General features: G+C 40.5%; 1 protein-coding gene across 4 annotated transcripts in view; it reads right to left on the reverse strand.

Annotated features, from left to right (window-relative positions):
- The window catches only part of LOC5569924, a 155,247-nt gene that overhangs the window by 35,274 nt on the left and 104,699 nt on the right, over window positions 1–15,274 (reverse strand). For 2 of the 4 annotated variants that reach the window (XM_021840151.1, XM_021840145.1), the window contains one exon: window positions 10,770–10,826. The gene's annotated coding sequence lies outside the window, so the exon portion shown is untranslated. Of the gene's footprint in view, window positions 1–9,464; window positions 9,581–10,769; window positions 10,827–15,274 lie in introns of those variants that run through there. The other 2 variants (XM_001658770.2, XM_021840166.1) reach the window with 2 other exon arrangements.

The following is a 15,274-nucleotide window of genomic DNA, read 5'->3' on the forward strand; positions in this document are numbered from 1 at the left end:
GTTTTTGGTATGGTAATATAAGTGTTTTCCATAGAAAAATCGATCATTTTGACTCGAGAATATTTCTTAAAATTGCTTAAAATTTTTCAAATGCGATTTATTTGAAAAATTCTAATACCAAAACTGTAATTTTAGAGAAATATGTTCTATGAAGGAATTAAAGTGAACCGTTTGGGCTACAAGAAAAAAAATACACTTAAAATTTTATATGTCTTTTCATGAAAAAATCAGAAATACCTAAACTTTAATTTAAAATTACACAAAAACCCCTTTTTCATTATTTTTTAGAATCTCGATAGTTAACAAGTATTTGGGACACAGTTTCATGGTAAAGAAAATTTTAATAAAAAAGTTTTTCTATGATTAACTTCTGGTCGCTCTTCAAATTTTTTGTTTGTCAAAATAAATACGTTCTGATGATGCAACAAGAATCTTGAAATGATTCTAAACCATAATGATTATTTGGATAACTTCTATAAAAGCAGCCATTTGGGAATTATATCAAGTTTATTTCACATATTTTCATAAGTTATTCGCGATTCTCCATCAATAATAATACGTTTTCGAGAGTAAAGACCATATTTCTTTGAACTTTCTTATTTTTCTTGATAGAGAATCACGAATAACTAATAAAAATTGCATATTTTATTATTGAATTCATATATTTTTTGCATTAAACTTTGGATCATTAGAAAATGGCTACTTTTAGAGAAGTGATCAAGATAATCATTATGGCTCAGAATAATTTCAAGATTCTTATTGTATCATCAAAACTTATTTATTTTGACAATATTGAAAATTTTGAAAATCGATCATAAGTTGTTCTCAGAAAAACTTTTTTATTTAAAATTTCTCCATCATGAAACTTTGTGTTTGTTTAAAAAAATATTTAAAATGAGGTTTTTATGTAATTTGAAATTTAGGATTTATTTTTGAATTTCTGATGAAAATCAATAAACTATTTTTTCAGTGTATATATTTTTCTTATAGTTCAAACGGTTCATCACCACACCTTCAAAGAACTCTTTTTTTAAATCAACAGTTTTTAAATTAGAATTTTTCAAATAAGTTCCATGCAAAAATTTATAGGCCATTTTCATTAGTTATTCTTGAGCAAAAACGATCGATATTTCTACGAAAAATACTTATTCTACAAAAAAAAAAAAAATAAAAAAAAACACTTATTCTAACATTTGCAAAATTTAATCCAAATCGAAGATAATCCAGCACGATTATTCTTTTTTAATCGACACATTCTGGATGGAATCCGTCTGTTTCTTTATGAAATGTCAGATTTTTAAGTTTAAAATAAAGTTATGTTTCATAAATAAAGTGTTTATGTTTCCCAAAACGTTAACCTTCCACTTTTCATTATTGTTTAGCTGAAGTTTAGGTCTTTATTTAGCCGCTTAAGACTAGAGTGGTTGAATAACACGATATTACATACGATACATCCATAAAAACCACGAATTATATTGAAAATGGGCTAACAAATTAGAAAAAAAAACTGTTATTATAAAATTTGAAATCATTTCAGAATAGCTAGACGAAGGTTAAAATATACAAACATTTAATACAAAAAATACTGTGAAATTTTTTATCAATCATATATGATAGCAATTTGTTTTTTATTGCCTACCCTCAACAGAAATAAAAAATTGGAAAATATAGTATTTGACCATCCAAGAGGAAAGCTACAGCTCTCTCAAGAAAAAAATCGAAAGATATTTAAGCAACTAATATGAAGGAAACCCACAGTTACACTTTTAAAATCGTTTACACGAATCATGTGTTAAAGTCACTCAGTTTTTTGTTAGAGTTACACATTTTTATATTTCCATGTCTTTATTGTCCTCAGCTCTTTCATACATTTTTATGTACTGGTGAACCAAGGTTTTCACACATCCATGTGAGAACACTTGGAAATATAAAGATGAGTAGCTTTAATACAAAACTGTAACTATATTAACAAATGCTCCGTGTAAACAACTTTAAGAGTGAACGTAAATATTCACTAGGAGCATTCTTTGACAATTGACTTTTTTTTGCATTCTAGGGATTCTAGAGTGTTTCAAGAAGCCCGCAACTCGAAAAGCGTACGAAGTAATTCCCAATCGAATTTGAAAAGTTTTTTGTTAGGTACCAATGAAGTTTGAGATGTACGCAGTGAATTCATCAATTTTCAGATATTCTCAGAAGGTTCCGAAAACATTCGATAGCATCAGGCGTTACTATAGATTTTAATAAAAAGGAATATCTTAGCATTTCCTGTGTTTTTTAAGAATCCAGAGATTCCCAAGAAACACTGAAAGGAATCCTTGAGATTTTTTTTTTGCAAAATGTTGTATAAACCTTTTGGAAACTAATTGTGAATTGCTGAAAAATCTTCGGATTGATCTTTTGGAAACTTCTTGAGAATAATTGGAAGCCCCTGGTAATCCTTTGAAAACAAGAATAAATCTCGGAAATCACGATTTAAAGCACCTTTAGAAACCATTAAGAAAACTCAAGAGGAGGTGCATAAACCACGTGGTCATTTAAATTTATTTTCAGAACATCCAAACCTTCTCCCCTCGTGGTCGTTTGACCATACGGAAATATTAAAATTTGTATGGATTACGCAAAAAGCCTTGAAGCAGCGTTGCCGGATAAGGGAGAGCTAATTGAAGCCCCTCTTGAGGATATCTGAAGTAGTGTCAAAGCAGCCATTAACAACGCAGAGGTAGGTGTTGGAACGGTTGGTTTGACGTGAAATGTCAGATTGGTTTGGACGAGAAGAATGCAGGGTGGGCGATTATGCTGCAACAAAGCACCCTTCAAAACGTGAAACGATACAAACAGGAGCGAAGAGAGCAAACCCATAATTTCCGAAATAAAAAGCGCCGCCTGGAAAAGTTTGAGTGCGAAGAGATGGAGCAGCTGTATCGTTTTCAAGAAACGCGTAAGTTATACAAGAAACTCAAATGCATCCCGCAAAGGCTTTGTGTCACAAAGATAAATGTGCCGGGATAAGGATGGAGGTATCTTGAAGGACGAACGTGAGGTGATTGAAAGGTGGGAACAGCACTACGATGAACACCTGAATGGCGCAGAGGAGGAAGATCAAGGCAGTAGGATGAATGACTTCATTAGTACGGTGGATGAGGGAGACATGCCAACTCCCACATGTTTGTATTCCATTCACTGATCGCGCTACGCTGGATTCTCAAATTTCTCAAACTTTCAACACAAGCGCGTGGTAGTATGGTAGTCGGAGAACTGTCAAATCGTATGGAAAATAATGAAAATCGCTTGCAATTAGGAAACTGAATCAAAAAAGTAGTGATCAAAAATCAAGTGTAAAGTGAATACACAACTTTTTGTGTTTAGTTCATCTTCCGTGGTGCTTTCTTTGCTTCAGGATTTCGTTTTTACTACCATTGAAAAAAAGCCATCTATTTCCTATTCAGTTTTAAATATCGCCCTATTGATTGTATTGGCAAACGAACCCGCTCTCCTCGTGATTCTACAATAGCTCTATTGGTAAACGTGTGGATTTGACGATTCAGAGATCGCTTTTTCGAATCCATACGTGTTTTGATGTTTTGGTTTTATTTTATTTAAAAAAAAATATCTTAATCTGTCAAAGACACGATTCGTATTTTTAGTTGGCTCAGTGCTCCCGAAAGAAGATTCGCCCTTAACGAAAGAATCGTATTTGTTCGTCATGACGCCAAGCCTGTGTGATTGGATTCTTCTTCTTCTTTCTGGCGTTACGTCCCCATTGGGACAGAGCCTGCTTCTCAGATTAGTGTTCTTATGAGCACTTCCACAGTTATTAACTGAGAGCTTTCTTTGCCGATTGACCATTTTTGCATGTGTATATCGTGTGACAGGTACGAAGATACTCCTCTATGCCCTGGGAATCGAGAAAATTTCCTTTACGAAAAGATCCTCGACCAGCGGGATTCGAACCCACGACCCTCAGCATGGTCTTGCTGAATAGCTGCGCGTTTACCGCTACGGCTATCTGGGCCCCCAGATGTGTGATTGGATGTATGTGGCAAATCGTCATCCGACGCTGGTTGAGTGACGATGACGATGCTTCTTTTAGTTTCGTCGCCGACTTTTTCCATTTGACGGTGACGAATGTCTACCCTGGTATAGAGCCTGCGTTACGAGATTTGGATAAAACGTATCTTCCCGTACATTTCTGAAAAAGTAAAAATGATAGTCTTGTTTGTTTCAGTGTTTTTCGAATTTTTGATGGCTCATGATGAGCTTTACATCTGGCAAAAGATGTTTGGTTTGAATCAACGTAGCCTTCGTTTGTATTGGTAAAAACGAAAATGAGCTGCGCGTTTAATCAAACGCCTTACCTGTATGCGTCGCCGAGAATGATAAAGTGAGAGAAAAATGAAAGATATTCAGCAGGTGGGTGAGAATGAAACAGCGCTGATGGTTGGTGCGAGATGAATATGTGTGGGTGTCTTTTTCGAAGCTGTTGTGAGGATGAATTATGTTCGGTTGGATGTTCCGTTTGTTAACGGATTTCGCAACGAACGCACGCGACTAAAAAAACAAATCTCCCGAAATTGAGCCGACGAGTGTCGGTTATCACAAGAATGACCGGAGAAATCGAATCCTGTACTCAGTTTTGGTTAACATTTTTTCATAATAGCGATATGGCGGGGAACATTTCTTCTACTCAATGATGATCATAAGGACGTGACCAGCGCCGTGATTGACTTGGGTTATGAGCATCCGAGTTGTTTACATCAAGAATGGTTATCTAATCTCGAGCCTCACAGAGATCTAACTCTAGCCTCTTGCCCAGCAACTCCTATCCCTACCTCATCACGGTACTGGCCGGGGTACGAGTAACCTTGGGGAAGATCGGGTAACCAACCCCCGGTGGGAACTTTGGTCGTATGCTGACAGGGAAGGGGGGGTTTGCTTTTGCAAACCTGGAGCGTCTGTACTCCACGTTAGGAGCGGCTCACAACAGCGTCTGTTCCCCATGTCAGGGGCGGCTGATCATCGTCCGAGTGCCAGAGAAGGACTCTAAGCTAAACTGCGCACTATGGCCCTCCGAACATTTAGGGGGAATGGTCCTCCGAAAATCTAGGGGCTTGGTGTCAGGCCCTGCGAGCCAGCCGTAAAAACACATCAGCACAGGAACGTCAACGAGAGAATACGGACCGGAACAATCGGCAAAGACCACAGCGACGAAAATGGACTAGCGATTGGAAACTCGGTACGTGGAACTGCAAATCTCTCAACTTCATTGGAAGTACTCGCATACTCTCCGATGTACTGAAGACCCGCGGTTTCGACATCGTAGCGCTGCAGGAGGTGTGCTGGACAGGAGCATTGGTGCGAACGTTTAGAGGTAATCATACCATCTACCAGAGCTGCGGCAACACACGCGAGCTGGGAACAGCTTTCATAGTGATGGATGATATGCAAAGGCGCGTGATCGGGTGGTGGCCGATCAATGAACGAAAGTGCAAGTTAAGAATCAAAGGCCGATTCTTTAACTTCAGCATAATCAACGTGCATAGCCCACACTCCGGAAGCACTGATGATGACAAGGACGCATTTTACGCGCAGCTCGAACGCGAGTACGACCGCTGCCCAAGCCACGACGTCAAGATCATCATAAGAGATCTAAACGCTCAGGTTGGCCAGGAGGAGGAATTCAGACCGACGATTGGAAAGTTCAGCGCCCACCGGCTGACGAACGAGAACGGCCTACGACTGATAGATTTTGCCGCCTCCAAGAACATGGCCATTCGTAGCACCTATTTCCAGCACAGCCTCCCGTATCGGTACACCTGGAGATCACCTCAGCAGACAGAATCGCAAATCGACCACGTTTTGATCGATGGACGGCACTTCTCCGACATAACCGACGTCAGAACCTATCGTGGCGCCAACATTGACTCCGACCACTACCTGGTGATGGTGAAACTGCGCCCAAAACTATCCGTCATCAACAATGTACGGTACCGACGCCCGCCCCGGTACAATCTCGAGCGGCTGAAACAACCGGATGTCGCCAATGCGTACGCGCAGCATCTTGAGGCAGCGTTGCCGGATGAGGGCGAGCTCGATAGGGCCCCTCTTGAGGACTGCTGGAGGACAGTCAAAGCAGCCATTAACGACGCTGCCGAAAGCGTTGTCGGATATGTGGAACGGAGCTCAAGAAACGATTGGTTCGACGAGGAGTGCCAGGAGGTTTTAGAGGAGAAGAATGCAGCGCGGGCTGCAATGCTGCAGCATGGTACGCGGCAAAACGTGGAACGATACAGACTGAAGCGGAAACAGCAAACCCGCCTATTCCGGGACAAAAAGCGCCGCCTGGAAGAGATGGAATGCCAAGAGATGGAGTTGCTGTACCGTTCTCAAGAAACGCGGAAGTTCTATCAGAAGCTCAACACATCCCGCAAAGGGTTCGTGCCGCGAGCTGAGATGTGCCGGGATAAGGATGGGAGCATCTTGACGGACGGACGCGAGGTGATCGAAAGGTGGAAGCAGCACTATGATGAACACCTGAATGGCGCAGAGAACACAGGCACAGAAGGTCAGGACAGCGAAGGCGATGGCTACGTCAGCACAGCGGACAGCGGAAATCAACCAGCTCCCACGATGGGGGAAGTTAAGGATGCCATTCAACAGCTCAAGAACAACAAAGCCGCTGGCAAGGATGGTATCGGAGCCGAACTCATCAAGATGGGCCCGGACAGGTTGGCCGCTTGTCTGCATCGGCTGATAGTCAGAATCTGGGAAACGGAACAGCTACCGGAGGAGTGGAAGCAAGGCGTTATATGCCCTATTTACAAAAAAGGCGACAAACTGGAGTGTGAAAATTATCGTGCAATCACCATCCTAAACGCCGCCTATAAAATGCTATCCCAGATTCTCTTCCGTCGTCTATCACCTATAGCAAACAAGTTCGTGGGAAGTTATCAAGTAGGTTTCATCGACGGCCGCTCGACAACGGACCAGATCCTTTCTGTGCGGCAAATCCTTCAGAAATGCCGTGAGTACCAGGTCCCTACGCACCATTTGTTCATCGATTTCAAGGTGGCATACGATAGTACCGGCCGCATAGAGCTATGGAAAATCATGGACGAGAACAGCTTTCCCGGGAAGCTCACAAGATTGATCAGAGCAACGATGGACGGTGTGCAAAACTGCGTGAAGATCGCGGGCGAACACTCCAGTTCATTCGAGTCTCGGCGGGGACTACGACAGGGCGACGGACTTTCGTGTCTGTTGTTCAATATTGCGCTTGAAGGTGTCATGCGGAGAGCCGGACTTAACAGTCGAGGCACGATTTTCACGAGATCCGGACAATTTGTTTTGTTCACCCGCTTGAAACGCGAAGCAACAAGAGTCGGGCTAATGGTGAATGCGTTGAAAACAAAGTACATGCTGGTTGGCGGAACTGAGCGCGACAGGGCCCGCCTAGGAAGCAGTGTTACGATAGACGGGGATACCTTCGAGGTGGTGGACGAGTTCGTCCACCTCGGATCCTTGTTGACGGCTGACAACAATGTTAGTCGGGAAATACGAAGGCGTATCATCAGCGGAAGTTGTGCCTACTATGGGCTCCAGAAGAAACTGCGGTCAAGAAAGATTCACCCCCGCACCAAATGCACGATGTACAAAACGCTCATAAGACCGGTAGTCCTCTATGAGCATGAGGCGTGGACTATGCTTGAGGAGGACTTGCAAGCTCTTGGGGTTTTCGAACGCCGAGTGCTAAGGACGATCTTCGGCGGCGTGCAGGAGAATGGCGTGTGTCGGCGAAGGATGAACCATGAGCTCGCTCAACTCTACGGCGAACCCAGTATCGTGAAGGTAGCTAAAGCTGGAAGGATACGCTGGGCAGGGCATGTTGCAAGAATGCCGGACAACAACCCTGTAAAGATGGTGTTCGCCACGAATCCGGTCGGAACAAGAAGGCGTGGGGCGCAGCGAGCTAGGTGGATTGACCAGGTACACCAGGTAATTGATGTAAAGCCAAATAAGTAAGTAAGTAAGTCCTTTTGAAAAGTTACGTGAGATTTTTTTTGTATTTTGATGCTTCAGTTAAGGTTCATTCAAATATTACGTTACGCAAATTTGCCAATTTTAGACCCCCTCCCTCCCCACGTAACAGCTTTTGTATGGAAAATTTTAAATTTTTGTATGGACCGCAACACTATGCTAGACCTCCTCTCTCCCCCTATTGCGTAACGTAATATTTCAACGATCCCTTATAAGACCAGTAGAAATACGAGCCAAATTCGACAAATCTATCTCTTGATAATAAATCTTCGAGCCGTTTAGTGGAATACACAGCGTAACAAAAATGACATTTTTGCGTGTCTCAGGGATCAATTTATGTGTCTCGAGTAGATTTGGGGTTGCTGAATCTGATGCTTTTTTCAGAAATGTTCCAGCACGTTACAATTTTTAGCTACAGGTCGCCAAAGTTGTGTAAAACACTGGTTTTATTGATGTTTACATAAAATTTAAAGTATAATTTATCAAACTTTTTTGTGATATAATCCACTAAGCATGCTATTTTGCACTTAAACTTTCATTTCGGATTAAATTTGATTGAAAATGCGCGATTAAATTGATGTCTTCATACAAAATTCGTAGTTTCACTTATATGGGAAAATACAATACTTGTTTAAATCATCAAAAAATAACTTTTCCGCATTGAAAGTATTATAAACTTTGCCGACAAGTATTTTTATACACATAAAGTTTGAATTCTATGGTAAATTAAGCAAACAAATTCCCTTACAAGCTGACAAACTTGCATGCAAGTTGGCTAAAATTGTCATTTTTTGCATTTTCAACAGCCAATATCTCAAAAACTAGACGTGCTATGTTATTTTTTAAAACGGTAATGGATTCAGCAACCCTTAATTGAGTGAATAGCGGTATTTTGGTGCTTGAGACAAAAACTTGTTCCGCAGTGATACCTATCAGTAGATGAAAAACCGAATTTAGTACTATACCATTTATCTCCACTAGAGTTTGTATCCTTTGACAGATACGCGTATTTTGACCTCAACTGTAAGGTCGTTTTCAGTGTCGTGTACTCTACTCTAGTCGAGTCTAGTACACGACACTGAACACAGCCTTACAGTTGAGGTCGAAATACGCGTATCTGTCAAAGGATACAAACTCTAGTGGAGATAAATGGTATAGTACTAAATTCGGTTTTTCATCTACTCATCTCTTTATATTTTTAAATGACAGGCGCAGCTTCCAGTTAAATTGAATTCTCTTTCCCACGAGAGATGTTCATTCTTTCACCTCTCTTTCTTTCACTTGAAGTTAAAAGGTTTACATCACTTTGACAGCAAATAATGGATCGCTTTGTGTCTCAAGTAAAAGGTGAATCATCAAAACAAACCAATTTACATTACAACTGTACATTCGAAAAAAAAGGTTCAACGCTCAAAAAAGTAATTTACCACTCACCACCATCGAGCCCGGAATGAATCCACATCACTTTATTCGCAGCAGAAACAATTAGCGGAACTGTCGTAACACACATTCACCTTCCCCGATGGTGGAAAGATTTCGAACTGATCGTAGGTACATGAGAAGTGGAGGCGCAATTATCGTGGACACCTGTGAAATCGTCCCCCCCTTTGAGTGGGTATCTTGCTGAGACGTGTGACTAATTCAGCCTATATTGCCACTTGAATTGGGTTCTCTACCGCCACCTGAGGAGGATGAATCATCCTCTTCTGGGGCGGGCAATCTCCATTGCAGAGACAAACGTCGGGGCCTTCCTTAGTCGACTGGTTAGAGTCCACGGCTACATGCTGAAGGTGTCTGGGTTAGATTCCCGGTCGGTCCAGCATCTTTTCGTAATGGAAATTTCCTTGACTTCCCTGGGCATAGAGTATCATGTTACCTGCCACACGATATACGAATGCAAAAATGGCAACTTTGGAACAGAAAGCTCTCAGTTAATAACTGTGGAAGTGCTCATAAGAACACTAATCTGAGAAGCAGGCTCTGTCCCAGTGAGGACGTAATACCAAAAAGAAGAAGAAGAAAAACAAACGTCGCAAACACAATCTCCGATTGTGGTTTTTGCGGATAAACGTTTCCAGGATTTTGTCGCATGCCGTCAAAATGAATTCGAACAATTTTTCTATGGCAGCTATGCGATCGAATGTTCAAACAGCGGAAAACCCTGTCAGTCGTTATTCAATATTAATATGAAATTGATTCCGTCCACTGTGGATCCAGTTCCCTTCCCACGGCACAGGCAACAGTTGGAATCTTGAGCGGATAAACTGTCCCAGTAATTGGTAACACGAACCAACAGAGTCGATTGTGATTTCAATCATTCAATATCGAAAAAGAGTCGGGCTTCAACGAGAAATATAGATGATAACGAGTGCTTTAGGGTATGCGATACGCAATTTTCGGGGCTATACGAGACGAAACAATACACGTAATCTGCAGTACTGATAATGACTAGACAAAACGCAATTTAAAAACTAAACGTAATGCATGATAGGATTATTTGCAACATAACATCAACTATGTTTAGGAATACATAATAAATTTACTGGAGAAACTCTTTCAGGAATTGCTGTAAAAAGCTTGAAGACATTTTTGCAGAACATTTCCGTGAAATAATACTAATTTCACGAAACTAAATTTAAAGTTCTAAGTTTCGTGGAATTTTGCAAAATTCCGTTTTGAAGCATCATGGTCGGAACCCTACAAAATATCGCATACCCTTACCGTATACGTACCTCACTTCAAACTCAGCGCACCACCTCCAGTGGTGAATTCCAACGATCGTCTTAAATCTGAAACGAAAGCAAAGAGAAAAAACACAAAATGAAATAAACTGCAATCAACGATAATCCCCAAAGAGCATAATTAATTCACACTTCGAATTTCATAGGCCAATTTGCGGAGACTAAGAAAAACAAAATCGTAGCCGCCGTGGCGGCGGCTGCCACCGTTGAGGTTAACTTTAAGCAGACGAAGTCAATCAACGTGTGACGAAAATACACGATTCGATTTAATGCGTCGGCACTTAACTCCAAGGAAGGTCAGAAGAAATTCACTGAACAATTGAAAGATCGATCATCGGCGTATGGATTAGGTTGCGTTCGTGACCATTGTTGTTGATTTCAGTTTAGACTTGTGATTTATGGGTAGTTGTGTGCAATTTTTGTGTTTTTTCGTCATAATCGTCGTTTGAAGACGAGATGCAGCAACTAGCAAACAAAGCAGGTTTCGAACTTTGAAAGAGTGTGGTTTTCACAAAGCATTGGTGGAAAATTGACAGAAAAACTGAACAATTGGCCATTTGATGAGACTTCGAGGGCGATGTTGGTGATCAATTACAGCTGGTTTTTAACTTCAGCATAGGATTGAGGCAACTTAAGGCACGTGGCATTCAATGGCTGATTCGTTTTTTCACGTGTCTAATTAAAGTTGAAATTTATACTCGTTGATTGTCAAATGTACTGTGCATTGTGGTTGCATGGTCATGAGAGCAACAAAAACTGCTGTTTGATCATTGCTGCTGGTGTAACAGTTGCACCTGCTGGCTTGAGGATCGTTAAGGAGTATGAGAAACGTGTCTAATCTGAAAATTTGCTTTACGTTTTTTTTGCAATACTATTCTGACTGAAGAAATAAACTGGGGATTGAAATTCAATGCTTAGCTACTGATTGATTGGCTGGTTGAAGTAAGTCATGAACAATCTCAATTTTCCGGTGTTGGAGAATAAATCTGTACTGTAGGTTAGTTCGAATATCCGCCGTAGTGGAACATTTTTAGTTTGATACGACAACTAATAACGCTTGCGATGAAAGATATCGACACCATTCGATTGGAAGTAAATTGACACCTCCCAAAAATATGCCATCTTCCGGTCGGGAAAATTACGCAAACGATTTTTTTTCTTCGGTGACTGCGTCACAACGCATCGATGCGTATTTCTCACGTGGATCACAATACGACATGGTGGGAGACCTTCAATCGACAATTTTTATGACGATTGTTGCCTTCGCAATCGTCCGGATGATGATGCAATTGAATCGATTAGTTTCCAAGTCAAACTCACATTTCGCGCCAAATGTTCCGATTTGCTTCCATATACGTACCGTATGCACGTACAGTTTCGTCCAACATTTAGTAAGCCGATTATGTTGTATTATGCTACGCTGCATAACAAGCGTCGGCCGTCACTTACGGCCTCTACGCAAAGGCCACAAACCATATATTACCTCGTGATATGCGGTTTCCATCGCACTGCATGCCACACCTCATCATCCGGTGACTAGATGAATCAGTTGATTGTGGTTTCAGATGCAAAACTAATTTTCTCAGTATCATCATCATCAGAATGTAGCTACCTATGTGAGTTCTGTAAGTGTTGCCTCAACCCGTTAACGTCCGAATTAGTTAGTTGATACATGCCCTTGACATTATTTAAATAAAATCCTATGATTACAATTTTGTATAGTCCTTGGTGGGATGGAATGTACTCAAATATTGAACAAAAAACAATAGAGTAGCTCGGCGCAAAAGTTTGCACGTGGTAAAAAATACATTACATGTACAAAACTAAGAGATAGAACATTATGACAACTAAATTTTGGAGGGGACCGAAAAAGGGTCTGTGTCCCTTAAGGGCCGCAATGCCAAGAAAATGTTCTTGACGTTCCGTGGTCAGGGAAAGTAAATGGGTATAAAAAGAGCCATCACAAACAATTTTCACGTCATTACCTTGTCGTGTACTCAGTGCAAACTTTTACTTTCAGTTGACTTGAAATAGAGTAAGACGGGACAAAAGTTCGACCTTAGTGATTTAATCAACATTTTACGAAAAATTATCACAGATCAGAAGTTATAAGTACCGTAAAACGGGGTAACTTTGATAGTTTTTTCGAAGAAAACTTGAATATTTTTGCATGCTGTTTCAAAGATTTACAATTTATATTTTTAAAACAAGTACTGGCATCCTAGCTATCGATTACAGTCGATAAATTGGCAAAAGATTTATTTGGTATGGATATATAATTTTGCATATAATCGAAAGTTGGTTTTCTGTTTTGGGGTAACTTTGATAATGGAGTATGATTCGAACAAAATTGAATGAATAACGAACATTTGTAGGGCATTGCATACCTCTAGGCGTTTAACGTTATATGGAAATTTCTGACTTAGATTACAAAAATGGTCCCAGTTTGTGAAAATGCTTTTCGCTAAGAGATTTGAGACCATATTCAAGTTCTATGATAACTAGGCTGTCAAAGATAAGTGGCCAACTATTCAAACTATTCGTAGAACAGATTGTTTGTAAGCGTTTCGAAAATGCTAAAATTGTGTAAATTTTTAAATTCGTATAAAAAGCGTAAAATGTTCTTGATTCAAATGAAAACCGCTCTTACATGAAGTGTCATACTAATATTCTTTAGTTTTGCATTCGTTTTGCTTAACTGATTAACAGAAATTATGATATTTCGTTTAGTATGTGGTGGGTTTAGCACTATCAAAGTTGCCCGCATTATCAAAGTTACCCGCATTATCAAAGTTACCCTGTTTTACGGTACCACAAAAGTTTTATGCTCACTAGCGCCGCCTAAAAAAATTTGAATCAACTTGCTCGAACAATGGTAGCCCTTGAGTTACTGAACAACTTTTTCGAAAACGTCATCTTTCTAGATGAATAGGCTCCAGAGATATGTGCAAAACTGAAGTAAAAGTTTCATGCACACTAGTGCCACTAGCAGTCGAATTCCAAATTAAATGAGGTAGAGAGCCGGAAACCTATTATTGGCACTTTTGATTCACTCCGGCAGTGTATTTTTTTTTGAAAACTAGTAAGCTCATATTAAGCCACAATATGCGTCGTATTGAAGTGCTTCTTAGTGTAAAGTTTCAGACGATTCGGTCGAGAAAAAACCCCTATGCCAAAGTGAATCATCGAAGTGCCAAAGTAGCTCTGCACCCTACCATTAGATAGCGCTCTATCTCAAGAACAACTTTACTGAAGACACCATAATTCAAAATTATTTGGATTTTGAGATACATTGATTTCAAATTGTAGTGTACTCGAACCGTATAAAGTGCGTTTATTATTATGCGACTTCAATGTACTTTTTGGCTTTACCGCAATATAAAGGGCCATACTGTAAACAAAAATGGTTGAGTATTATTTCTAAGAAGATTCTAGAGAAAAACATCTTGGTTTGCTATCGATAGATTTCTTTGTTGTAGAATGATATCATATAAATTACAGCTGTTGTACAACAGCGTGACAGCCCGAAGGTTGATTGCACCTTTTTTGGCATCTTCACCCCATAGTTTTTACGTATCCATTTGATAACGGCGACATCGTACTCCTGTTTTAGCGGCTTGAAGACGGCCAAATCCTTAGGCTGAAGAAGGTGACTTGTATGTGGGGGTAACTTCAGAAAGACTACGTTTTCGGCTTCAGCTAGATTATGTCCAGTGAAACATGTGAAGCATGTCTATCAGAACTGCCGGACGGTTTATTCCTACTGTAGATAGGAAACTTTGCTAAATAGTTTGAAAATGTTTCGCTGTCCATCTAACCATTTTCTGTAGTAGCATAGGTCATGCCAGGGAACTGATCGTTATCTTTAGCCATCCAGCTGTCCCAGATGCCTTTTCCTTTGAATATGATGAGAGGAGGGAGCTTATGCCCGGCAGCACTGCCACCCATTAGTACCGTAAAAATTTCCCTGCCCTGCGTGCGGCTTTCCCCTACTCGTCAGCTACACGACTCAGATCCAAGCAAAAGCTTGTTTCGTTAATATTGTAAATTATTTTGGGAGGAATGTTGCGGATGACATCTTGGAGTAACTCGAAATACTGGCAAATTATGAACGGATCTGCGGATCTTTATCCAGCAACTTTAACAGATTGTGGCCTCTTTCGGGACAAATTGGGTCGTCGCTTGAAGTTCAAGAAATAATCATCTCCCGGAATGTTGTCCTTCAATGGCGTCTTGATGAGGTTTTTCTTCGGGTATTGTACCATGGCGAAAATTATTACTTTTTTACCAAACCGTAGCCCCACTTCTCCATAATTTTGATGTTAGATGCCATTCTTGATTCCACTTTGATGGGAAGGGCAGTAGATTGTCCTCGTCAACTGCTCTTAACCGCACTCACTCCTTCAACGTGCCGAAACAAAATTGAATCGGATATGCCGTAGAACCGTGCCGATTCCGCTAGCGTTATCGTTTTGTCCCGCACTGCCGCTACAGCG

The sequence above is a fragment of the Aedes aegypti genome, chromosome 1, assembly GCF_002204515.2.
Source record: "Aedes aegypti strain LVP_AGWG chromosome 1, AaegL5.0 Primary Assembly, whole genome shotgun sequence".
Classification (NCBI taxonomy): domain Eukaryota; kingdom Metazoa; phylum Arthropoda; class Insecta; order Diptera; family Culicidae; genus Aedes; species Aedes aegypti.